The sequence below is a fragment of the Lissotriton helveticus genome, chromosome 9, assembly GCF_964261635.1.
Source record: "Lissotriton helveticus chromosome 9, aLisHel1.1, whole genome shotgun sequence".
NCBI classification, from domain to species: Eukaryota; Metazoa; Chordata; class Amphibia; order Caudata; family Salamandridae; genus Lissotriton; species Lissotriton helveticus.
The window spans coordinates 364,435,990-364,461,636 of NC_136070.1; the positions used below are offsets into that span (position 1 = coordinate 364,435,990).

A 25,647-nucleotide genomic window follows, 5' to 3' on the forward strand; every position below is an offset into this window, starting at 1 on the left:
ACTTTATTCGGTTAAAATCATTAACCATAAAAGTAACAACCTGAACAATACACTATATAGAGAAGCTAACTTAAAACACACATTATCATTATATTTCATTTACAGTAATAGTTTTCCTTAATTTCAAAACTTGTTTAAAATAGCTTAAAAGAACCACAACAGTAAAAACAGTATCCATTCTCTGACATTCTAGGAAAGCTAAACGGCATCTGTTTAAATTCATGTCTTTAAGAAAGGGGATTAAAAATTTTCGACGAGGAGTAATATAGAATTTACAAAAAAATAAAATTTGAATATCGGATTGGGACGAGGAATCATCACAGGGGCAGGTTGATAAATTGTGCGACCATAAGTTCATTTTTGGGAAGGACGGAAGTCTAAAAACAAGATTCAATCTAAAGCGGGTTAAAAGAAATCGATCATGATTTGACATCAACAGGGTCAAATAGGGCTGTACTTTTACTCCAGTCAATATCAAATTATGCGAAGCAACTGTCTTTTTACTGGCTTCTGCTCTTCTTCTTTTATCCTTGAGGTATTCCAGACTCAGTTTTTTCAAAGATCTTCTGGATATAGTTCCCATAGATGATGGCTACTCATAATATTCGCAGTGTCCAATATCAAACATAAATTGCTTAATGTATGCTAGCCATTCCACATTGGCCGTATTTTCCATATTCAATATATCCTGTATCACAGCCCGATTAACTACACATTCATTAGTAGTCCATACCCTGTGCCACAAGAGAATGGGCTGTATTCTAATTAAATCTGATATGTGGGGTTGACCCAGCTCCATATGGCAAATATAGGTTGGAACACTCTGCGGTACAGATAAGACATCCCGCATGAATTTGTTTTCAGCAATTTGTAATGGGTCAATATTAGAAAAGCCCCAAAGTCCCGCACCATAGAGGGCTACGGATGTACATGTGGCGTTGTATATGGTCAAGATTTCTTTTATTGGTTTATTTCCCAACTTTTTCAAAAAATTCTTAAGGGCCATTATAGTTTTTTGGAACAAAAGAGTTCTAGCCTTTATAGCACTTAACCACCCCCCCCCCCCGTTCATGAAACAAAATACCCAAATAGGGGAAAAACTGAATATTTTCCAAGGGAACGTTATTTAAGTATTTACGTGTTGTTGTGGGTTAAGAAACAAGCACTGGTAATGCATCGGTTTCGCCTATGTAACGAATGTTTTCATCGGTCATCGTCTGGGAGAAGGAAAGAGCTACCTGACAGATAACACAGCAGTGGGGAGATTAAGGTGCCTTGCCCGAGCTACTGATTCGAGAAATGGGGATCCAGGTTCGAATCTCGGCCATGCAACATCCCTTGATTCTATGCAAATCACTTAATCTCTCCCGGTAATAAATTGTTATATAAATATGCTGCAATAGTAAAAGGTAAAACTTTATGGAACAGTAGTTGCACCAAAGCGGATGTTAATATTTCGGTGGCGAGAACCTGATAAGAGAAGCAGAAGAGGGACAAGCATTGGTAAATGCAGGAAAATATGCTACAGCCAATAGAAATGGAGAAATGGTCAATGGCATGCACAGGAACCAATGAGAAGCCAGGAAAGAGAGAAGACAAGATGTAAGTCCCTTTTAAGTTTATACTAAAAATAATGGTTCTCAAGCACAGTGCAAGCGTTGTGCAGGCAAAACCTTAAAATGACATCCTCCAGCTTTTATTATACACTTAATGTATCCCAGGAGGATTGTCAAATAAGTAACATTTTTTTTCTCTGACTGTAAAGTGAGAGGAGTTCATAAACACTAATCTGTGTTAAAAAAAATAAGCAGCAAAAGACATAGCCTGACATTAGACCCCAGTATACGAAGTGCAACTAATGTGACATGATAAACACAACATTTAAAGACATTATTTATAGCCTGGACTTTGGCGACTCACCAAATATCGGGTCGCGACCCGACCCACAGTTTGGGAAACACTGCTGTGCAATGTTTATAAATCATACATGAACCATCAAAGACTACACAATAACTATGGCAGGTATCAATCTGAAATAGAATACAGTTGGAGAATATGGCATAGGATTGGTAAATCGGCAAATAGTCCAATAAGACCTCAAATTACAAATGAGCAAGAGATGGGAATCTGGAGATTTTAAAAATCAAAACATAAAACGTCCAGCCAACACTCATTGATCCAAGGAAGTTCACCCCTCTTTACAACAAGCATTGGAAATGCAATAGGTCTCGCATTAGGAAAGTTTGAGCTATTGGTCTTATAAATGACTTTTTTTATTTATGTGTTGTTTTTGAAAATAGCTAAATTAATAGCTTTGTCATTAACAATGCCAATAGTTATAACTTTCGCAAATGTGACACCTATAGCATTTGTAATGCAACATGTTTTGTATTTACGTGACTTAGATGTATTGATATTACAAATAACAATGGATTTTAATTTTTTTAAATAATTAATACTTAAATAATTATTTTAATTTGTAATGTCAATAGCTTTAAGTTTTGTAAATAACTTTTGTGAAGATGATGTTCAGTGTTTTTTATTGTGATGAAAATCCAAGAACAAAAGTGAAATATTAACATCTTTTTGTGATTTGTAATAAAGCTTGAAAGCTTGAAAACAGCTTGAAACATTGAAAGAACATATTTGAACCAGTGATGCTGTGGTTGCGCTGAGTGATGCTGTGGTTGCGCTGAGTGATGCAGTGGTTGCGCTGAGTGATGCAGTGGTTGCGCTGAGTGATGCAGTGGTTGCGCTGAGTGATGCAGTGGTTGCGCTGAGTGATGCAGTGGTTGCGCTGAGTGATGCAGTGGTTGCGCTGAGTGATGCAGTGGTTGCGCTGAGTGATGCAGTGGTTGCGCTGAGTGATGCAGTGGTTGCGCTGAGTGATGCAGTGGTTGCGCTGAGTGATGCAGTGGTTGCGCTGAGTGATGCAGTGGTTGCGCTGAGTGATGCAGTGGTTGCGCTGAGGGATGCAGTGGTTGCGCTGAGGGATGCAGTGGTTGCGCTGAGGGATGCAGTGGTTGCGCTGAGGGATGCTGTGGTTGCGCTGAGGGATGCTGTGGTTGCGCTGAGGGATGCTGTGGTTGCGCTGAGGGATGCTGTGGTTGCGCTGAGGGATGCTGTGGTGGTGCTGTGGTGGTGCAGAGTGGTGCTGTGGTGGTTCAGTATGGTGCTGTGGTGGTTCTGTGGTGGCACTGAGTGGTGCTGACTGTTGCTGTGGTGGTGCTGAGTGATGCTGGGGTGGTGCAGAGTGATGCTGTGGTGGTGCAGAGGGATGCTGTGGTGGTGCAGAGTGATGCTGGGGTGGTGCAGAGTGATGCTGTGGTGGTGCAGAGGGATGCTGTGGTGGTGCAGAGTGATGCTGGGGTGGTGCAGAGTGATGCTGTGGTGGTGCTGAGTGATGCTGGGGTGGTGAAGAGTGATGCTGTGGTGGTGCAGAGGGATGCTGTGGTGGTGCAGAGGGATGCTGTGGTGGTGCAGAGTGATGCTGGGGTGGTGCAGAGTGATGCTGTGGTGGTGCAGAGTGATGCTGTGGTGGCGCTGAGGGATGCTGTGGTGGCGCTGAGGGATGCTGTGGTGGTGCAGAGTGGTGCTGTGGTGGTGCAGAGTGGTGCTGTGGTGGTGCTGAGTGGGAGATGGGGAGAGGGAGAAAAAGGAGAGCAGGGAGAGGGAGAGGGTAAAGAGAGGGAGAGAGAGGAGAGAGAGAGGGGGAGAGAGGAGAGAGAGACGTAGACGGGGAGAGGAGAGGGAAGAGAGGGAAAGGGAGAGAGGGAGAGGAAGTGAGGGAAAGGGAGAAAGGGAGAGAGGGTAGAGGGACTCTCCTCACTACATTTCACGCCCTAAGGTTTTTTGATGACGTAGGACAAAGGAAGTGTGCAGGTGAGGGGGGGTAGTGGGGGAAATGAAGACATACATTTCAGCAAGATGTCGTGACAATGTATTGGCAAACATAATGGAGTCTACTTATTAAACCTGCAGGGATGGGCGGAAGCTTTAAAACAATGGGGGATTTCGGTAACTGATTTGGAAAAAGCATTATTCATGCAAACAAAACACTGGCCTCCGTGTTTTTTTTTAAGCCTAGCAGTATATAAAAATATAATTTTGCAACGGGAGGGAATCTCTACAGTTTAGTAACCGTAGGCAATCTGGTTTTAGTGCACAAGAGCTAATGGGGTTCTGCCCTAGGGTACAGTAAAACTATAAACAATGAAATGTGTGCACAGCACAGTGCCACGGACGCCTCTTCCAAAATGCCAGTTCTAGCTGATGAGCAAATGTTTCCCTCGGGGGGTGGGGGGGGGGGGGGATAACAGTGTGCAAACAACAGACTATCAAAACGTAAAACAATGGAATGTGCCTGTTTGTAAGTAAAATGACACCTTGAGTGAAGTCGTGCAAAGTTCAGTCCCACTCCTGCCTGCAAATATTTATGCAGATCGTCTTCAGACTTAAACCGGAGTTGTAAAAACAATCTGGTGTCCAGAAGCATGGCATTTACCAAACTATCTGTTTGTCTGTGCAAGGCAAGCAGCCTCAAGCTCTTCTACTCCCCGGACCTGCGCCATATCGCTGCCAGAGCCGGGTAGTCACCGAGAAAAGGCAGAGTCTACATAACAAGCCCTCTGCTGAAATGGATTGTTTCCAGAACTGCCTCGCACTTTAAAGAAACAAGAGGGATAGGGCAGTTTCAATCACGCAAAGCACACTTCTAAAGGGCCAGGAGGGCTGGGTGGAATTGAGTCACGTGACGTGCATTTTTGAGAGGTCAGTGGGGCTGGAGCAGAGTCAGCTACATGCCACACATACACCTAAAAGGCTGGGTGAGACGAGAAGAGCAGTCAGGGGTGTGGAATTTAATAAAATATCTACTTGTCCATGGGGCAGGTTGCTTCATAAATCTACTTGTCCTGTAACAAAATCCACATGTCCCTTTGGTTCCATGTAGTGCAGCGACAAATTATGGCATTATATAAGAGCTCTGATATAGTTTCTCTTGATTATGCCAGGGCTCCTACCATTGCGATGTTTGAATACTTGCAGGCCCCTTATCGTGCCACGTTTCCGCAGATCTACATACTGGGGCTGAAGGTAGTGGTAAGCAATAGTTCCAGGGTTAGAAAGCCCTTTTGAGTCTGTGCAAGCCTAATGACGTGCATGTTTTAAGGGTTTTCAAAAACTCCTCTCTAATCTTTTCCCATACTGACAAATGTTGGAATTTTACTCCTGACAATGACAGATGTAAACCTTCTTCCAGAGTTGGGAAAAAAGTGGTTGGAGGGAAAGTGAACTTCAATCACTTAGATTTTCACATGAGCAAATCTACACATGTATATTTGCTCATGCTAAAATGCAGTTCACAAATATTTTCTAGGAGTATTATTTCTTGACCTACTTCTGTAAATTTTTGGGAATTCACAAAAGCCATATAGCTGCACTTAATGCAAGGATATATACCATGGGTGCCCTTTTGAAACTTTCTTTAATAATTGGGCCCCTAATTTGGTCTGGTGTTGACCATGACCTTTTGCATTTATTAAAAGTCTGTCTCTCTCTCTCTGTATTGGCTGGCTTCACTGTGAGTGACAGCATTCTGCTCTTTGAGATGGAGCATATCGGCACACAAAGTAATTTTGTTCAGTGTGAGTAACTACTGTGGCAGTGTGTGCTTTTTGAGACCAAAAACAATTTTTGCTCTTGCCAATGTTTGTTAGAATGGTGAGGGCCCAGCAGCTCACACACCAATAAAGTTTTACAAAAACCATGCCAAAACAAGTCACACATTGACAAAACTAAAAAAGCTGCCCACTAATTTCAGACCTACTGGCTTTGCCAATGATTGTTTATTTTTGTTTACCACAATCTTATTGGAACTGGTTACACAGATTCTCCATTATGAATATTTTTGGGAAATACTAGCATGCATAAAAACATGTTACTAAATGATGCTGCAAAGAAATGGTACCAGACATTTTACAGTAGTTTAGCTAAATGTTATTTTCCTGCTTTCATTTTTTTATGAACATTTTATTTTGAAAGCATAGTATCATCAATCTTTCTTTCAAGCTTCTTCAAATATTTGAATCAAATCAGAGAGCATTCTGGGAGGATTATACATAGCCTAATATTGCTAAACATTAAAAACGTGTGTGCACGTTTTTATACTGGAAGCACTGTCGGTAGTGATGTTAGTGCTTACAAGATTTACTTTGAAAGCTCACCCTAATAATAAAGGTTTTCAATTAATGAACCATAAATACATGTTGGAACAGCATAAACATATGGACAAAAAAATTACCTTAACTGCGGACTGTGCCCTTCCCTGATCCATAATATGGTCCTGCAAACTGGCAGCTAAAGGGTTTGCGCTGCAGGGGTGGGCCTACTTGTCCCAAGGACAAAATACACATGAAAACTTGTTGCCCTTGACCCCAAACAATATGTCCTGGGCGTCGGGCTATAGGAATTCCACATCCCTGAGTCTCATGTCAGACCCCCTGTGACAGGCTGATAGCTGGGGAGCATATTTTGTGGGACAAGGAAATCAGTCACCAGGCAAGTGAATCTGAAACAGGCAATAGGACTGAAGTGGCGGCGAGACGCGCTCTGTGGTGGGGAAGGGGAGGAGCGTTGAATCGCACGCTTGGGAGAGCAAGCGAGATGAAAGCCTTTCTTTCTTCATACACGGACACATCTGCTTGCTGGTATGGACTAGCAGTAGCATACCAATCGTCCGGACTCCGCATTCATATTACGTTGATATTTTCTTGAGTCACTTCAAAGTAGGAGCATTTCAGTGCAGCCATACTGGTAGTGGTTCGAGGTCAGCTACACTTTTGAGAGGGTCTGGGTGTCAGCTCTCCTACGTGTACTGAGAAACCCACAGCTGCGTTTGTGACCGGAGGGTGGGGGGAGGGCTACTATCGTGAGGAGGGAGGGAGAAAGCCAGAAATATAGAAGCAGCGACGGAAAGGAAATATAAAAGGCGGCAGATGATCAGAGAAGCTGCCTACTGCCATGAACGCTGCTTCAGGATCCGAAGGTGCAGAAAAGTCAGACCACGGCAGATGAGCTTTAAAAGCTAGCAGCCAGCCACTCGGCTGCCGTCGGAAGCTCCCCACATGGCCTGGCGTGCACACAACTGCATGCAAACACAGGAACACTGCAGCATAAGCACAACAACAGATATTATAGTATGTGTAGAAAAGTGCCAAGGGTTGTTGACTGCTCTGTAAGGCCACATGCAAAACGACTCCATTCCACACACCAATTCCTGGCAGCAGCAAATGCTATAAGGACAAAATGTCGTAGCAACCTCATGAAGCTGGAAGGCTAGCCAAACTCCGCATGGAGGTGAGACTTGGTTAGTGTTTTCCAATTTGCTAGAGTTATTTGTATAGCCTATCAGAAAAGATATTGTGGGCAGGATGTTAGGATAGAATTCCACGGTCGAAATGTATATAACAGATGGGTAGAAAGCTGACCGATATATTTTGGAAACAGCCGGGATTGTTCAAACAGCTAAAGATTCAAAGACCAGAACAGCAAGTGCCCTACTAAGATTATCGAATGATACTTAAATAGCCACGCTTAGAGAAGGCCGTGTGCTTCCAGCACAGGAAAGCACGGGAATATCAAGCGGCAAAAAAAACGTTATACACATATTCAAAATAAACTAGCCTCACAGAAAAAACACTGGTCTCAGTGAACGTTAGGAGTCCAGTAGCTGGGCGATTAAAAAAAAAATCAGACATGGGCTTCATGATTAAAATAATGAACACCAGGCAACTCAAAACAAGTTAAAAAAAATAAAAGTACACTGGGAGGGGGGAGGACAAACAGGAGAGACGGCCTGGCGGCCGTCAAAGTGAAAGTACGGACGGCCGGCCGTGAATAATTAAGGGAGGAGAAATGCCTGAGGGCAGAGCGCAGGCTGGGGGAAGCTGTGAGAGGGAAGCAGATGGCTTTGATGCTGTGCACGCGCATTTTAACTCGTCGCGCTTGCGCATTGAGCTAAAAGCGCACATGCACTGCATCAAATCGCCAGTCTAGTTAAACTCTGTTTAAGCCCCTATAGTTTCGCAAGCTCAATGCGCATGCGCATTGACAGGCGAGACCTAAAAAGACAAGTAGTCGCAACTCTCTCCTGTAAATATCGGTACAGAAACAGCCTGCAGAAATGTATAACTACATGTACTACTGTTTTAATACTGTACATCAAACCTACAAAATGGGAGAGATGCTTGCAATAAGTTTAACCACTGGAAATCGCTCAGGTAGCATCCCAACCCATCGTTCTTTTTGCCACTGTCTCCTCAGTTTGAACCTAGCCATAAACAAATCAGTCTTGACCCTGCTCCAATAGGGAATGGCCAGCTCGAACTGACAGGCGAGGCCCACCCTGTCCCAGAAAACAAGCAACCCAAGACGGTTTTGTCCTGAATGGGCTCTTTAGTCAGGTATAGCTTGGTCCCAGTGGCACAGTAAGCATGGGACCCTTGTCCGGGTATGCCTGTGGTCAGTTGGGGCGTTCCATCAAACATTCAAAAGGTGAAGGGAGTGATGCATGCAATAAGTCCAACTAAAGTAATCGTTCAGGGCAGCATTCCAACCCACTGTACTTTTGCCTACCATGTCACCTCAATGACTGGGCAGAACCAGTCTTGGGTTGCATTTTCACCGGTTCAGGGAGGACCTGGCCTGGTAGTTCAGGCTGAAGTGTTACTACTGGAATATGGTAAAGGTTGATTAGCACATGGCCCGGACTAAACGGAGACGGGCAAAAGAAGGATGGGTTGGTATGCTAATCCGATCAATAGCAGGGTTAGCTTAATGCAAGCATTCCTCCCATCAACTTTTGTGTTTTCAATACTGTTTGAACTTCCTAAAATTAACTTCAAATTCTTAAAATATTGCAACTTTGCTGGATTTGTCAAAACACTGTGGAGTATACACATTACAGTATTTTAGAATTCAAACTCATTTTTACTTAGACGCAGGAGGTCTAAAATAAACACAAGAAAGGTGTACACAAACCCAAGTAGTATTAAGACAAAAGAAACTAGTATTCACAATTGTGATTCATTCTCCATCACAATAATTACTGAAGGTACAAGAATGACTGATTTTATAGAAACTGAAGGCCAAACATTAAAGTCCACAATATTGTTGCATGCATAGCGCACCCTCAAATGGCAGATGACCGCGTAGAATGACAGCGGTGGGCAGCAAACCCGGTCAACAGCACAAGGATGGCCTGCCAAGCAAAGTAACACAGAAGTAGAAGGGTTGAAGAGCATGTAGAGGCTTGCTAGAATCTATACAGAGCTACTTTAGATACCACTGAAGAGTGTCCACAACAAGATAGAGAAAACTAATCAGTGCCATTCCTGGAATTTAGTTCCAAGTTTGAGAAGACAATAGATTATAATGAGACTTATCCCCCATAAAAATCCGATTCCTCAGTGTCTGGGGAAGTGGCCTGCCAAGAAGATTTCCATTTGGCCTCTTTGTTGGCAGCCTATAAAGAGGATATAGGATTATCACATGTAACTACGTTTTACCATGTTTGCAATCTCCTGTTCAAACTGCTATGAAGGGGTGGGGGTTTTAACTCAAGACATACAACTATAGTACCGGTTAGCAGTAGCAGCTCATTTATTGAGAGAGAAAAGGCACCGCCTACCATCATGCAACTTCAGGTCCATTCACAATGTTACGTGGACAAAAAAGATCTAATCAAAATGGTTTCTATACATGTACAGTCCACTAACAGGAGCTCTAGAGGCTGGCAGTATACTGTGCATGCGTTAGAAGGGATTGCAGAGGAGATACCTCACATAGACACAATACTTCTGTCATAACAGTTTGGTGGATGCAGGGAAGAGCAACAACTCAGAACTGTAGAGCTCTGGTGCTGATCCCAGGGTAGCGATGAGTGCGTAGAATATGGGCAGATTAACCCTTCACAGCAGATGTAGAGGCTGGAAGAGACCTGTACCAATCATGTAGGTGGTGGGTGTGTAGCCAGTGGCAGCACTGCCCCATTCTGCAGACCAATGGGTGCTAATCCTGGGCACAGTCCAACCAGCAAAGCAGTAGTGGCGAATCTATTGGCACCCTAGCCTACCCCCTGCTGAGGAATGGATGTTGAGCCTCTGGGCAATCTAGCCCAACCCTTACATAAATGTTGGTGTAGATCCTGGGGGAACAGCACCCTAATCAGTGGGACGAATGGAGACACACTAGCTCTGCAGAGAAGGATAAGAATGTCTTGAGTCCTGGAGAACACTGTCACAACAGAACTGGGGATTGAGTGTGGACCCCAGAGAAGGAACCAGACTGTTTTGGTAAAGAATAGACCCCCCTGACCCAGACCACCCCTAGTAACTTTTACATCAGCGATTTGCTGTTTTTCTGAGACAGGGTTTTCTTGATATTTCTACTGTTTAATCCCCCTCCCTGTTGCACAAAACCAGGGGTACCTCCAATTGTTTTTGCTTGTTTTAAGCAAAGGTCAGAGGCCATAGTGTAGATTATAAGGTTTATCATAGCTTAGATTTATGTAGATAAGTAGATAGCTAAGCCCCACCAGGAGCAGCATCCTGCTGCTCAATCCATATCTCCAACTGATACTCCAGTCCCACAAACATTCTCTAAATTCCAAATGACCTTGCACACTGGTTGAGCAGCAGGGACCTTGAATGCTGGGGATGATGCATTAAGATACAACACATCTCCCCTCTTTATATAAACAAAAGTTACAATAGAACGTATTATGGGACCTAAGATGGTAATTGATGAAACAGTCCCATGACATTGGATACAAGACTATGGGAAGAATGCATACAATGGCAACGGGCCACAACAGGAAATAGCACACAACACACACACCCGCCATAGTTCTAAAGGGGTGAAAGACAGTAAATTACATAAACCATCAAAACGTCCCACCAATAAACAGTGCCAGAGTGAAGATAACCCAAATCTTGACACCCAACTATCTGTTATTCTCACACCACATATAGTCGAACAAGACCAGCCCGTACCCACCATAACAACACAGAAACAGGAACTGGTTTCTTTCACACTGTAGTGCATTTGATGTACATTTACCCCCCATCACCACGCACTTGAAAAGGACCCATGGTTTTACCTACCCTCTATTACACAGGGAAGTAACAAGGTACTCCCTTAATCATTGGGCTAACCTATCTATCATCCTACACCTAAAAGATGATAACTTCCCACCGGGCTAAACAATACCCCTACACCCTTAACCCCTTAGGAAAGGGTGGTACCTTAGGCAAAGTAAATGCCCCTTTAACAATAAGCTCTTAGGAAGGATGGTACCTTAGGCTAAACAAACACCCCTACAGCCTTTAACCCCTTAGGAAAGGGTGAACACCGTGGGCTTACACACTGCCCCTACATCCTCACCCCTTTAGGAAGGGTGAAAACTTGGGAAACACACACACCCCTACGCCCTTACCCCTTAGAAAGAGGAAAAGTACACATCACAAAACTATCACTCAACAAACATGGCCGCAGTCCAGGACCGACACGTCACACCCTTAATCCCACAGGAAGGGTGGAAAATTACACACCACAAAACTGTCACCCATCAAACACATTCACATTCCTGGACGAACAAGTCTAGATAGTCACACTCCAAGGCCAACAGGTCACATCATGGATGGTACCATCATATCACTACGACCCCCACAATGCACACCACTCCATGCATGGGGCAACACATCCCAAAAACAAGAACTCAAGCAAAAACTGATCATTCAAAAATATACTCATGTAGCAAATCCAGACCTCCATAAAACAAAATACCCTTAGCAAATAATTAAGCTAGGCATAAATCAAAAGACCGCAGCAAATTGAGAGTACTAAGGTAAAAACTAGCATGGTAGTACAAACATACTGATGGTATAGCACCATTTCCAACACAAAGAGTCAAAGTTCCTGGTGAGTGACCTCTCACCCGCTCGCTCCTGTTGCAGCGCTGATACGACTATCATGAGGGTGTACAGGATGATCACCTTGATGCCCTTGGGCTAAGTTGCGCATTATAAATCCCGTTTCATTCATTCATTCAGGTGCAAGAAAACTCCTCCGCAAACCGATCCAGTATGGCAGCAACAGGCAAATAGAAATGTAATGGCAGGGCAACACAACAAAAAAGGGCCCGCTGCTCAGTGCTCGTCTTTACACTCCATGGTTTCCATCAATGCGCCATGGTTTCCATCACAACAAAGGGCCCGCTGTACTCCCCGATAAGTCAGCATTCTAATCTTTGGTTACTCATCACCAGACCACCGAATTCAATTAACAGAGGCGTTCAAATTGCGCACCCTCCAGTTGCCAGCTCAAATCACTGTTCATGGCCATACCGGCTTCCGCACAGCTCCTCTTGTTACCGCTGACTTGCAGCCACATATACACACCTCAAGGGCACAAAGCACACCATGCGGGCAGTTTCAAAAGCAGCATCAGATCTCAATAAGCGGACACATGCTCCCCATCTCAGGGTAACCTTACTGTCCATTAAAATGCCACACTAACGCAACGGCACAGGGACACGTTCTCTACACCCCTAAGAAGTATGCTGAAGTTTAGACTAGGCCCCAGGCCCGGTCTAGCGGGTGGGCCGGGTGGGCCAGGCCCACCCAAACATGAGCCTGGCCCACCCAAACAGGAGCCTTGGCCCTCGCAGTGAGGGCTTGAAGGCAGGCGCGCAACGCCTTTGGGATCAAAGTGCTTCAACCCTCCCCGTCTTGTGTGTCAGCCCGGGCCGAGACAGCTTCCCGGGCGCAGACACACACAGACAGTTTTAGAGATGATCGCAGCCGCACCCGAGTACTTCACAGTCTTTAAAGACCATTAACATGTTAACGAGGCTTTGTTTATTTTTTCACCCCTTCATCTCTGCATGGCGAAAGGTGACAAATCCTTTCTTTGAAAACGGTAACCTTTGGTAACCTTTGCCTACTGTCCTGTTGCATTGATATTTCTTTTTCTATGCAGTGCAGGAGAAAATAAGTTTGTTTATTTCTATTCGCCTTTCCTGAGCCCTGCAGTGGCTGTGACACAAAGTTTGACTAATGGAGTAGGCAAGAGAATGTGTTACAACATTTTTGTTCTTTTTAAAATCTGCACAGGTCCAGCAGGACCCATACTTCGTGTGTGTTTCATTTGAACAGTTTTTATCATTATTGTGGCCGATGTAGGACAACAATGATAATACAAAATGCCCAGATAACGCTGGTGATTAATGATCCTGCTGGAGAGCAATCATTTGTCTGTTAGTAGTTTTTAAATGCTAATGAATTGTATTTTATGTGGATAGCTCCAGGGCTTAAAGTGGGATGAATAAACTGGGGGGTCTCTCAAAGGGGCGTGGCCAATGTAATTGATGACGTGGCTTAAAAACAGTACGTTAAAAATCTGTGTTTAGCAGTGTGCGGCTGACTTGTATTTTGCTGTTTCTGTCATATGATACAACAAGTAACATCATACCTACAAGTCAGGACTATTGGCTTTGTCAATGGTTGCTAGTTGCATAAGATAAAAACAGCAACTATGGCGTGTATATAATATTGCAAAAGCTTCCACTTAAAGCACCGGTGACATCACAACAATGTTGCTGCTCCTCAGTTTCAAAAAGAGAAGGGAAATTCAGAGAGAAAATGATTTTCTTTAAAGGATTTCCCTTCCCCCTACCACCCTCACCTGGCATGACTTCATGCCGTAACTTTCCACTTGTGAGTAGTGTGAACTGGGTACACCAATGTGCCTGCTGTCTCGAAACGGGTCTCTATCGGGCTCCGTTTTGTGCCCCGGCACTTTTTTCCAGCGGAAAAAACTGACTACCTGTGACCAGCGCACAAAACAGAGCCCGATAGAGACCCGTTTCAAGACCTCCTTAAAAAAACTGCCGGTGCTCAGACCCAGTGAGGCCCGGCCCACTTAAAGCCCTGGATAGCTCAGTGGGTTACTGCCTTTGTCACATAGATCTTTGTGTTACTTGCAGTTCAGAAGTTACAATCCTAACATAGGACAGTATCCAATGAACTGTCATCAAAGAGCTGCATACAAACATGAATGGTAGAGTTAGAACTTCGCTTTTTTTGTTTTGTGATATAGTTAGAACTTACCCAGTCTTCCATTATTCTAATGTTGCTAAAATGAGTATGTTTGGGCAGATATACATTTTTATCAGTAAAGCTGACCCCCATGGAATACTCTTTAAATCCTAAGGTTGTGTTTCCTCAGACCAAACCCTCTTAAAATAGCCTGCCCACCAGTATGGAGGACATGTGATTCATACACCTTGTAATCCTCATTGGCTTATATGACATTCCCTATAGACTGATTTACATACTTGTATGATTCATTGTCTCAGTATAATGTGTGCGTTGTGTAAAGTACTGACACACACTACACTGATATGAGTAGCGCTATACAACAAATGGAATGCATATGAGAGAGGGGCTACGTAAAGATAAGGGGCACTGTTGGAGGGTGGCAGTGAGGGAATCCGAGGAGGAGAATGTGAGAGGAGCGATGAGGGGCACTGGTGGAGGGTGGCAGTTAGGGAATCTGAGGAGGAGGTCAATAGGGGGAGGGGCTATGAGGAGATGAGGGGCACTTGTGGCATGTGGTTGTGAGGGAATCTGAGTAGGATGTCAATAGAGGGGGGCCGTTGGTAGATGAGGGGCACTGTTGGAAGGTGGAAGTAAAGGTATTTACGGAGAAAGAGGTTATTGGTGCGGTGCCAAAATAGACTTTCGCATCAGCGCTGAAGCGGGCCTTTCAGTTTTTGTTTATTTAATTAGCAGTCGGGTCATACGGGCTTCTGTGGCACATACTTTAAAGTGCGTGCTAATTATATTTACTACTATATTCAATGTTTTAAGTTTGAAGGTGATTTTAGTAATGTTTTTACCGGGAAAAATGAAAGTGGAGCCCAATGGTGCCTGATATGGGGCTGGGGCCCAAGGCCATCTGTGAGATAAGGTGCACTGGAGAGGAGTAGTGGATAATCAAGCATGTAAGGGAGTGCGCTGAAGAGTCCGTGGTCAGGTGGAGGTAGTAATGAAGAGAGATTCTCCTTGAAGGCTCGCACAGAGGGAGCCCGAGAAGTGTCACTTGCCTGATACTGCCACCTCAGAAACCTCCTCTCCCCATCAAAGGCACATTACATGGAAAAAACACTTTTTTGAGAGTGATCACATTTAGAAAGAGATTTGGGAAAGAATGCATTTTACTGGGCCTTGTAAGACTAAGAAGAGATAAAGGAGCGCCCTGAAGCAGGCCTGCCTAGACATATATGCGACAAATCGAGCACGCAGTGGCCCACCCGAATGCACCCTTGGCCCACCCAAATAAAAATTCCTGGAACCGGGCCTGCTAGGCCCCAACACAGCGCAGCTCAACGGTCTTGTCTCATTCTGCTGCTGATGTAACTCGGGCTGCAAATATCAATCTTGATGCCATGCTGCAAGCACCACCTTCACAGTTGGTAGCACAATGGTCACATCAGACGGCAGATGCAGCACACAATTGAAACCATACAATGCAAAATACCTGTGAGATTACATGCACATGCTGTTTGCGGAGCCAGTACCCCAAACATCAACACTGCAGGTTCACAACGCTGCCACTTCCCAACAACGCAAGACGGTATAAAGACGTGACTTTTCTCCAACCTTTAGCCTAACTGCCTCTGTGTCCACTTCCATCTGCTTTAGCGCTGGGACGCCCCATTGCTGGGGTAGCCATGCGCTCTATAAGTACGGATAACATAAGTACGGATAACATAAGCACGGATAACATAAGCAAGGATAACATAAGCACGGATAACATAAGCACGGATAACATAAGCACGGATAACATAAGCACGGATAACATAAGCACGGATAACATAAGCACGGATAACATAAACGCTGCCAAGCCGGTTAAACAGCACACAGTCCACGGCACCTGCGGGTTCCTTTAAATGATCCCAAAATATTTACCATTGGCGCTGCTGGTCCCTTTACTAAAGTGCTGTCTGTTCATACATTTGTATGCTGATAGATGACTGTACTTGAACAATACTGTTCATTTGGCTCGGCCCTTTAACGCTGCAGGGGGGCTTTAATAGCAGGTATAGCCCACTACGGCGGGCTATAAGGATATATAAAAATGAGAGCTGCCACATCTGATGAAACGCCCGACTCTGGGGGCTGTCTGATGTAGTGGGTGCTGTTCGGGTTCTTAGGAGGGGCATTTTCGTTTCCAAAAGAACTTCAGTTTCTTTTTCTTGGTAAACTTAATTTCTACTGTAGTTGCTTCATTTCATTTCTCCATTTCACAAACATGCTTCTATTTCTTAATAGTCACCAGTGTTGTAATCAAAGTTCAGAGGCAATAGTGTAGAATTGATTCCAAGAAGATTGATTAGATCTTAGTTTCATGAAGATAGCTAAGACCCACCAGGAGAAGCATTCTGCTACTCAGCCCATACATATCTCCATCTGACACTCCAATCCCAAAAAACTCTAAATTCTAGATGACCTCACACCCTGGCTGAGCAGCAGGGACCTGGAACGTTGGGAGGATGTATTAAGATACAACACCGGTGCCAAACCAGCAGGTAATGGCTGAGCAGCAGGGACCTGGAACACTGGGGAGGATGATTGTATTAAGATACAACACCGGCCCCAAACCGGGTGGTGAATTCAGTTTGAAAGCAATTTAGCCTTTCCTCGCTAATGCTTACCCCCAGCCCCCCAACCACTCCCAAGGAGCAGTGGGTAAAGATCTCACGGTCAATCAAAGGAAAGACTGGAACAGCCATCATGCAGGGACATGAATACTGACTGGGTTTTAGGGCTGAAGGGCAATACGGTTCCAAACCCTCCTTAAGTTCCCGGTACTTGAGTGGTTGCGGTATAGCTCAGTAATTGTCCATCCAAATCCGCAGAATGCTGGGTGTGGTGATAACAAGAAACCCATCACAGCAAGCTCCGTGGGTGCATCTTATGGGGTTAGTTCAGTCCCAGTTCTGATGTGCCCAACTAGGGCATGTGACATCAAGAAAGGATGCACCTCCGCCCAGCCACAGCAGACCGGCAGGTGTGGAACCGGAGGCGGCAAAGTTCCACCCCTGCGCAGAGACCGGCAACTCTCCAGTTGAAACTAACACTTACCGTCATCTCTACGGACTCAATCTCGCGAATGCAGAGGAAACCGTCCAGGCGTCAGCCGCAGAAACTATCCTCAGCCCTGGGTACTCTGCTAGGGTGGCACCACCTAGGGCCTACACCCGGGTTGGAAACCTTGGTTGGTGCTAGGGAGCAGCGAAGGAGGAGGTGGGTCGCAGGAGGTGACATAGTCGTGATGCAAACAAAGGCCGAGTGGTTCTCGGCGAAGTCGCGCGCTTCAGAAACTGCTTGCAGGGCGGAGCCTAAGTATACTTGTCAGTCGTGAGCTCGAGGTGGGAGCTCGTTTTCACAGGGGCCATTGACGTCTGCCGGTGGTTTGTCATATCGGGTATCCTCTCGGAATCGTGTATTCCCTGATCTTCTGCTCTTGCCGGAAACGAAACTTCGCTCGAGCAGCGCCAGACGGAAGCAGCAGATCTCTTCTCGGGCTGAGTTACGGGATACATGATTCAAGGGGCTGCCAAACTCAAAGCCGGCCATAAATTACCAGACTGCAGCGGGTCACTGTTGCTCTAGTTAAAACAGGCAGAAAAGCGCGCTTAATGCAAATATTAAAACGTACAATAAAGGACATTTGATTGCATAAATATTTGAAGGAGGATATGCAATCATATATAATGAAATAAACACGCGAGGAAGAAAATGCGAATGGGAAACATGTCAGGGGTTACAATAGAAATCTAGAAGGGGAAAAAACATCAAAACGTGAGAAAGATTAAACGGTGAAGGAAATAGAGGTAATGAGAAAGCACATAGCTGCCAAGGTTTGAGATTGCTATGTGTGATATTTTCATAATTTTAGTGTGATTAGGAGTGACATTTCAATTACTTTGAGTGACACTTTCTCGCGAGCAAAATCACGCAATGAAGACGAGGGAAACATAAAAATATTAGAAATTAGACCCATCTGAGCAACAAGAAACTCTAAAAAGATCTTAAAACTGCTGCTAGACACCAGAAACGGAAGGACACTAACCAACATGACACATAGTGAGCCCTGTCCCCAACAGGCCACTTGTTACTGGTTGGAAGCAGCGTCGGATTGGTAACGGGGGCATTCGGGCAATGCCCGAGGGGCCGGGGTCCGAGTTCCAGCTGAGGGCTGCTTTTGAGCAGCCTGGGGGCCAATTTGGGCGGCGTCTCTGTTGTTCGACTATACCGCCAGCGGCCCAGTGGGTGGCTGAGTGGCCTTTCTGGAGGGAGATGGACACTCGTTATCTCCCGTATAGCAGCAATAGGTAGAGGTGTCACCCCTTTTCTTTCGCTGAGCCTCCCATTAATGTAGGCATACAGAGCGGGGCAGGGGGCCTGAGCCGAAGTGGCCTCACTTGTTTTAAGGTGTGTTTCACTAGTGTAAACTGATCCGTGCATTTTTTTTACCGCCCCCCTCCCCTCTTTTTTTAATGTAAAATTACGCTGAAAGCAGTGATTTGAAGGAAGGCATTATGCAAATGTGGGCTGATTTTTTATGCGTGCCCGGGCCGATTTTTAATCCCAATCCAACCCTGGTTGGAAGTCTCAGCTTCCATGCTAACAACAATACCAGAGTGCACATTACTGTTATTGAAAACGTTAACTGAAGGTACAGAGAAACGCCAGTAAGAACAGGGCAGCTCTGCAGTCCGCGAGCACTTGACTGAAGCTCGTAACACTACACAACATTCGGAATGACATAATATTGCAGTCAGATGTAAAACAAAATAGAAAACAAAAGAAAATGCTAAGTTTCTTCTTAGTCTTTCATGTATTATGATGGATGTGATGAAAACATTTCATAGTGGAAAAGGTTAAGCGTTCGTAATGTAAATAAATATATTGCCTTCTGAATATTTAAGTTTCACTTGTCTTTCATTTTGAAGTGTGTGCTCTGTATTTTTTATGCAGTTTAAAGTGAACACTGCCTGTACATTACACTTGGACACTGTGCACACTGATGCTGACCAGGCATGACAGTCACGACGGGTTGAGCCAGGCGATAGCTGTAATAATCTTTTAATTGGGGCCATACTTAGGGATCACAAGGGTGCAGAGTGAGGAAGGTCTGCTCTTGGGCTTGGACAGACAGTGTTCAAACACATGGCTTTGCCCAGGTGCATGATCACCTACAGGCCCCTGCCCATCGTCAGTGATGATAATATCTCGGGCCGGGTCCCGGGCCGCACTGCTACGGTGTGAAGGATGATGAGACAGAGCAGCCCTACAGATTAGATCACACATGAGATCTGCAGTGCCAAGTGTGCGTGCCGTGCTGCTGACATTATAACGAGGTTAGGTAACATAAAGACAACACTGACTACTACTATCAGTGGGCTGCCTGACCAGCAGCCAGCCCACCCTGCATATTAGATCACGAGACATCATGATCAGATGATCTAGAAAATGCAGCGCGGCCTGCTCTGCCACCTATAGACGGCGCCTAGCTAAGTAAACACGACATGGCATGCAGGCTACTCTGCCACTATAGAAGCAGCTCAAAGTGTGACAAATTCACCTCCTGTCAGCAGCTGAGTGTGATCCATATGCCAGCAGGTGTTGGGTTCTTGCGCCGACTTGTCTACAAGTTGTTGGAGTGACAATAGACACAGATCAGTGCAGCGAGTGCATGCTTTTGTGCTGCTCAACTGCATAAACAAACACAGTACCATCAGGGTGCTTATGCTGAGCAAAGAAAGTTCTTACTTGTTCAAGTTCACAGTCCTGTGTCCAGTGCAGGCACTGTCTCTCTACGCCGGGGATCCGGCGATGATCCTCCTCAGCCCTCTGATGATGCCGTGTCGGAAGACCGGCCTTGATGAGACTGACCAGACAGACCAGTCTGAGAGACTAGTGACTAGTGTAGTCACTGTCTCGGGTCGATGCTGTGCGCCCGTCCGGCCCCGGCGTCTGTCTCAGTCTGGCGTGTGATGCAGCGCTGCTGCCTGCGCAGGAGAGCAACAATATATAATTAATATTACCCCCGCGTTTTTCGCTGACCAAAGGCGGCGGGGCCGGACGGGCGCACAGCATCGACCCGAGACAGTGACTACACTAGTCACCAGCGGTAGAAGTGGGCGGGGACGGAAGGGCACGGCGTGCCCATACTTCTAAAAATTATTTCAGTCCGTTCCCCTACTTCTTACTTTAAAAAATGCATCCCGGGATGGCAAGAATAGTCCTACTTAAAACGATAACTTTTTTTTCATCTTCCAGGGGCTGCTTGCACTTCTCTGTTGAACTCCAGAGGCTGCAGCAGCCCCTCCCTGAACTCGCACAGGCTGAGGGCAGGCTCATTGTCATTCCGATTGAGGGTGATTATCCCCTTTCCAATGACAATGCGTCCGCCCTCTGCCTGCTGTTAGAATATGCCAGTGAGATCTGCATCAGGTGTCTCTGGTATCAGGGTGCAGGCCATGGCTCGTTGTGCAACTAATGTACGAGATGGGTCCGCAAATGTTTAGTCAATACTTTAAAACAATCCCGCTGGGGCAGGGCTAGCGTGAGAGGTGCGGTGTGGGCAGTGTAATCTGCTGTTTGGAAAATACAATCCTGACGTCGACGACGCGGAGGAGGCGAGGAAAAGCATTACATTCGATCAAGCTATTTTTTATAGACAGTATACTTGTAAAAACACTTGTGGCTGTCAAAGGCGTGCCCGGGGGTGCTTGCTTCTTCTAATGCGTTTTATGGAATATTTGTTTTGCTGAGTACTCTAAGCTGTGTTTTTATAAGTGTGTGGTTTGCTGCTCGGTACGTGAAGTATTAAAGGGGAAATCCGGTGAATATTACCTTAGTCTCAACACCCAGCAGACGTAATTGAACAAGGGAACATCGTGGAATGCCTATTGTTGGGTATTGTTCGAAAAACAGGTCTTGATAAAGAGAACGGGGTTTTCCTTTAAACTGCCAGACCCCTTTAACTGGAGGACAACGTGATCTTAAGCCCTCCTCTACGATCCTGTGGCCTTTAAGGTGTGAGGCTCTGCTCAAGGGAGAAGCCAGAAAATCAAAATGCCCCGAACTTTAAACTACACTTATAATGGCAAGCACTGCAGCACGTGACGAGAGTGTGCTTTGCACTCCCTAAAAGAGCGGCCTTCACTGCTCCATCCAACCAAGGGAGTAGTCAGAAAATTAGAATGCCCCCCATTTTGCAGTAAACCTCTGATGCACACCAAGCAAAATAAGTAAATGTGCCCATCCTCCACTCGAAGAGCTCCCTGGTCTCTTTCATCCAAGCATATATCCATCCATCAATTCACCCACTATCACACCTTTACATTCTGTCATCCATTAATTCATTTATTCATCATTCAATCTATTCCTATCCCAAACGTTCCCCAACTCTGCAACCCATCCATTCACTCTGCCATCCATCATCATACATTCTTCCACTGCCATCCATTCATTGGTCTTTTTACCCACTCATCTATCAATCCTTTTACTTTGCCATCCTTTCACCTTCCCATCCACCTATCCATTCACTCATCCTCTTACCCACACATCCATCTATCCTCTCATCCATCCTTTCACCCTTCCTTCCATTCAATATGTTATGTTATGTTAAGATAGTTTGTAAAGCGCACAGCTGCCCCAGCAACGGGTCGTCCCGGCGCTGAGCAACAATAACAAAAAATACTGCAAAAGAATCCCACACAGATACGAGAAACAAGGGGGCAGAGACGACAAAAGAGTAGAAAAGGAAAGCTTACTGCGAGAACAAATGGGTTTTTATCGCTCTCCGGAAGGTCAAATAATTATCCATGCTCCGTATATGAGACGGAAGGTCATTCCAGAGCTTGGAAGCCAGTGCGCGAAATGAGCGACCACCAGCATGGGCTCTCTGCACGCGTGATATAGAAACCAGGTGTTTACCGGCAGAGCGAGATGACGCCGGAGAGTGTAGAATGAGTGCTGACCGGGCAGGAGCAGTGACAGGGCAGGAGCAGTGACGGGGCAGGAGCAGTGATGGGTCAAGAGCAGTGACGGGTCAAGAGCAGTGACGGGGACAGGAGAAGTGACGGGGACAGGAGAAGTGACGGGGACAGGAGCAGTGACAGGGCAGGAGCAGTGATGGGTCAAGAGCAGTGACGGGTCTAGAGCAGTGACGGGGACAGGAGAAGTGACGGGGACAGGAGAAGTGACGGGACAGGAGAAGGAGAAGTGAAGTGAAGGGACAGGAGAAGTGAAGTGAAGGGACAGGAGAAGGAGAAGTGACGGGGCAGGAGCAGTGAACGGGGCAGAAGTGAAGGGACAGGAGAAGTGAAGGGACAGAAGAAGTTAAGGGACAGGAGAAGAGAAAGGACAGGAGAAGGAGAAGTGACGGGACAGGAGACGGAGAAGTGACAGGACAGGAGAAGTTACGGGAGAAGTGACGGGACAGGAGAAGTGATGGGACAGGAGAAGTGACGGGACAGGAGAAGTGACGGGACAGGAGAAGTGAAGGGACAGGAGAAGGAGAAGTGACAGGGACAGGAGAAGGAGAAGTGAAGTGAAGGGACAGGAGAAGTGAAGTGAAGGGACAGGAGAAGGAGTGAAGGGACAGAAGGAGAAGTGACGGGGATAGGAGAAGGAGAAGTGACGGGGCAGGAGCAGTGAATGGGGCAGAAGTGAAGGGACAGGAGAAGTGAAGGGACAGGAGAAGTGAAGGGACAGGAGAAGTGAAAGGACAGGAGAAGGAGAAGTGACAGGACAGGAGAAGTGACGGGAGAAGTGACGGGACAGGAGAAGTGACGGGACAGGAGAAGTGATGGGACAGGAGAAGTGACGGGGCAGGAGAAGTGACGGGGTAGGAGAAGTGACGGGGCAGGAGAAGTGACGGGGACAAGAGAAGTGACGGGCAGGAGAAGTGACGGGGGCAGGAGAAGGAGAAGTGACGGGACAGGAGAAGTAGAAGTGACGGGGCAGGAGAAGGAGAAGTGACGGGACAGGAGAAGTGACGGGGGCAGGAGAAGTGACGGGGGCAGGATCGGTGATGGGGGCAGGACCGGTGGCGGGGCAGGAGTGGTTACGGGGGCAGGAGCGGTGACGGGGCAGGAGCGGTGACGGGGGCAGGAGAAGGGAGGGGAATTGAAGAAGCAGGAGTGTTGATCGAGCATGAGCAGGAGTACTGACTGGACAGGAGCAGTGAAAGGGCAGGAACAGGCGTTTCCCAGGGCGACTTGAAGGGTAGGGGGCCAGTTTAGTTTGGGGGTACCGGTTTTGTAGAAGTGCAGGAGTTTTAAAAACACTGCAAAGTTCTTTGTATATTCAGCAGGTTTCAGTCAACAATACAAGTGCCAAGATAACTTTGGTGATCAATGTACCTGCTGGAGAGAGATGGGAGCATGTTTTGTCTAGTGGCTGTTTTACTCATCTAAGGTAGTGCAGAGTGGTAATATGCCTGCTGCAAAGAACATGTACCATGCATATCAAAGAGCAATATGTTATGTGCATAGTTCAGTGGGTACTGCTTTGTGTTCACTTCCCGAATGAAAGGACACTTGAATACATATGGCCTGGCAGTTCGGGCTGGACTGTTCCCATTGGGTGCAAAATCTAGACTGATTTGCATATGGCTGGGTTCAAACTGGAATGGCGAGCAAAAAACTATGGATTTAAGCCCAGATATCTGAACTGGGATGAATGTATTGCATTGTTCTGCATTCTGTCCATCAATTGTTCTTTTTTGCATTTGTCACCCGAATGGGACAGGTATGCTCAGACACGAGTCCCGTGCTATCCATGCCTCTGGAATCAAGCTATCCTGGCTGATGAGGGCTGAAAGCCCGAAACCGGTCCTAGGATGCTTGTTTCCAGTCCTGGGAGAACCTGGCCTGGCAGTTCGGGCTGGACTGTTCCCATTGGGTGCAGGATCAAGAATTATGTGCATATGGCTGGGTCCAAACTGGAATGGGATGGTGAGCAAAGAAACAGTGGAAGTAGGCCCAGATGTCTGTACCGGGGTGAATGTATGACATTGTTCTGCATTCTGTCCACCAGTTGTTCTTTTTGCTATGTTGTGATTGAGCAGCTAGCTGGCTGACATGAATATGAAGGAGCCTTTGTGGGTTTCCGTGAGTCTAGATTCTCCTGAAGAGTCCCTTTCTCTTCTGAGCCCTGCTTAACACATGTGTACAGGAGGAGCCCTGTATTCATGACCTCAATGTTTGAGACAAAAAATAATCATGGATTTCTGAACAATGAGTAAAAGCATTAAGGTAACATGTTGTTCCTGCTTATATTTCACACGCTTTACATAAACCTTTATTCCCTATGAGTGTTTGCTTTTTCCTGAATTAAACCTCAAACATGTTTATCCATTGTTTTAATTAAATAACGTTATAAGCTGTAACTGGTCAGTGAAATGCTAAACGTACAAAAGATTGGTATGTTTTGCTATTTCTAGCCACACCCCTGACTCCGCCCACTTATTCAATCTTCGGTTATTCCCGCCCGCTGATTCTCAACCCACAGTTCCCCTACTTTTTTTCCCCCACTTCGACCACTGCTAGTCACTAGTCTCTCAGACTAGTCTGTCTGGTCAGTCTCATCAAGGCCGGTCTTCCGACACGGCATCATCAGAGGGCTGAGAAGGATCATCGCCGGATCCCCAGCGTAGAGAGACAGTGCCTGCACTGGACACAGGACTGTGAACTTGAACAAGTAAGAACTTTCTTTGCTCAGCATAAGCACCCTGATGGTACTGTGTTTGTTTATGCAGTTGAGCAGCACAAAAGCACGCACTCGCTGCACTGATCTGTGTCTATTGTCACTCCAACAACTTGTAGACAAGTTTGCGCAAGAACCCAACACCTGCTGGCATATGGATCACACTCAGCTGCTGACAGGAGGTGAATTTGTCACACTTTGAGCTGCTTCTATAGTGGCAGAGCAGCCTGCATGCCATGTCGTGTTTACTTAGCTAGGCGCCGTTTATAGGTGGCAGAGCAGGCCGCGCGGCATTTTCTAGATCATCTGATCATGATGTCTCATGATCTAATATGTAGAGTGGGCTGGCTGCTGGTCAGGCAGCCCACTGATAGTAGTAGTCAGTGTTGTCTTTATGTTCGAGTCGATGGCCGGAACGAGTCAACTCGAGTGTCAGCAGCCTGGGGTGAAGACTGGAGGCAGAGTGCACATCGATGGCACACTTACTTTTAAAATCAGAATTTCCTGCTTGCCGCCGCAATCAATCATGCTCTCTTGAGCGGTGGGCGGCCATGAGAGACTCGGGTCTCGTGCAGTACTCCACTGACTCAGATGAGTCTCCCGCCGCCTACTGCCTCTGACTTCGTCTGGACATGATGGCACACTCTACCGCCGCCCAGCACATCCTGATAATTAATCCCGCCCCCCATGGTGTACCACAGATAACTGATAGCAGTATCGACTGCTGGGAGGGCAGCCCCTCCCCCCTAATCGGAGCACTTGTGAGTGTGTGTGAATCACTGTAAGCGGCGCCGCGCCG

The 25,647-nt window shown here is 46.1% G+C and overlaps 1 protein-coding gene across 2 annotated transcripts in view; it reads right to left on the minus strand.

Moving 5' to 3' along the window:
* The window catches only part of DICER1 (dicer 1, ribonuclease III), a 561,110-nt gene extending 543,709 nt beyond the window's left edge, over positions 1-17,401 (minus strand). For both annotated transcript variants that reach the window (XM_078660108.1, XM_078660109.1), the window contains exon 1: positions 17,208-17,401. The gene's annotated coding sequence lies outside the window, so the exon portion shown is untranslated. The remainder of the gene's footprint in view (positions 1-17,207) is intronic.
* Between the last annotated feature and the right edge of the window lie 8,246 nt (positions 17,402-25,647).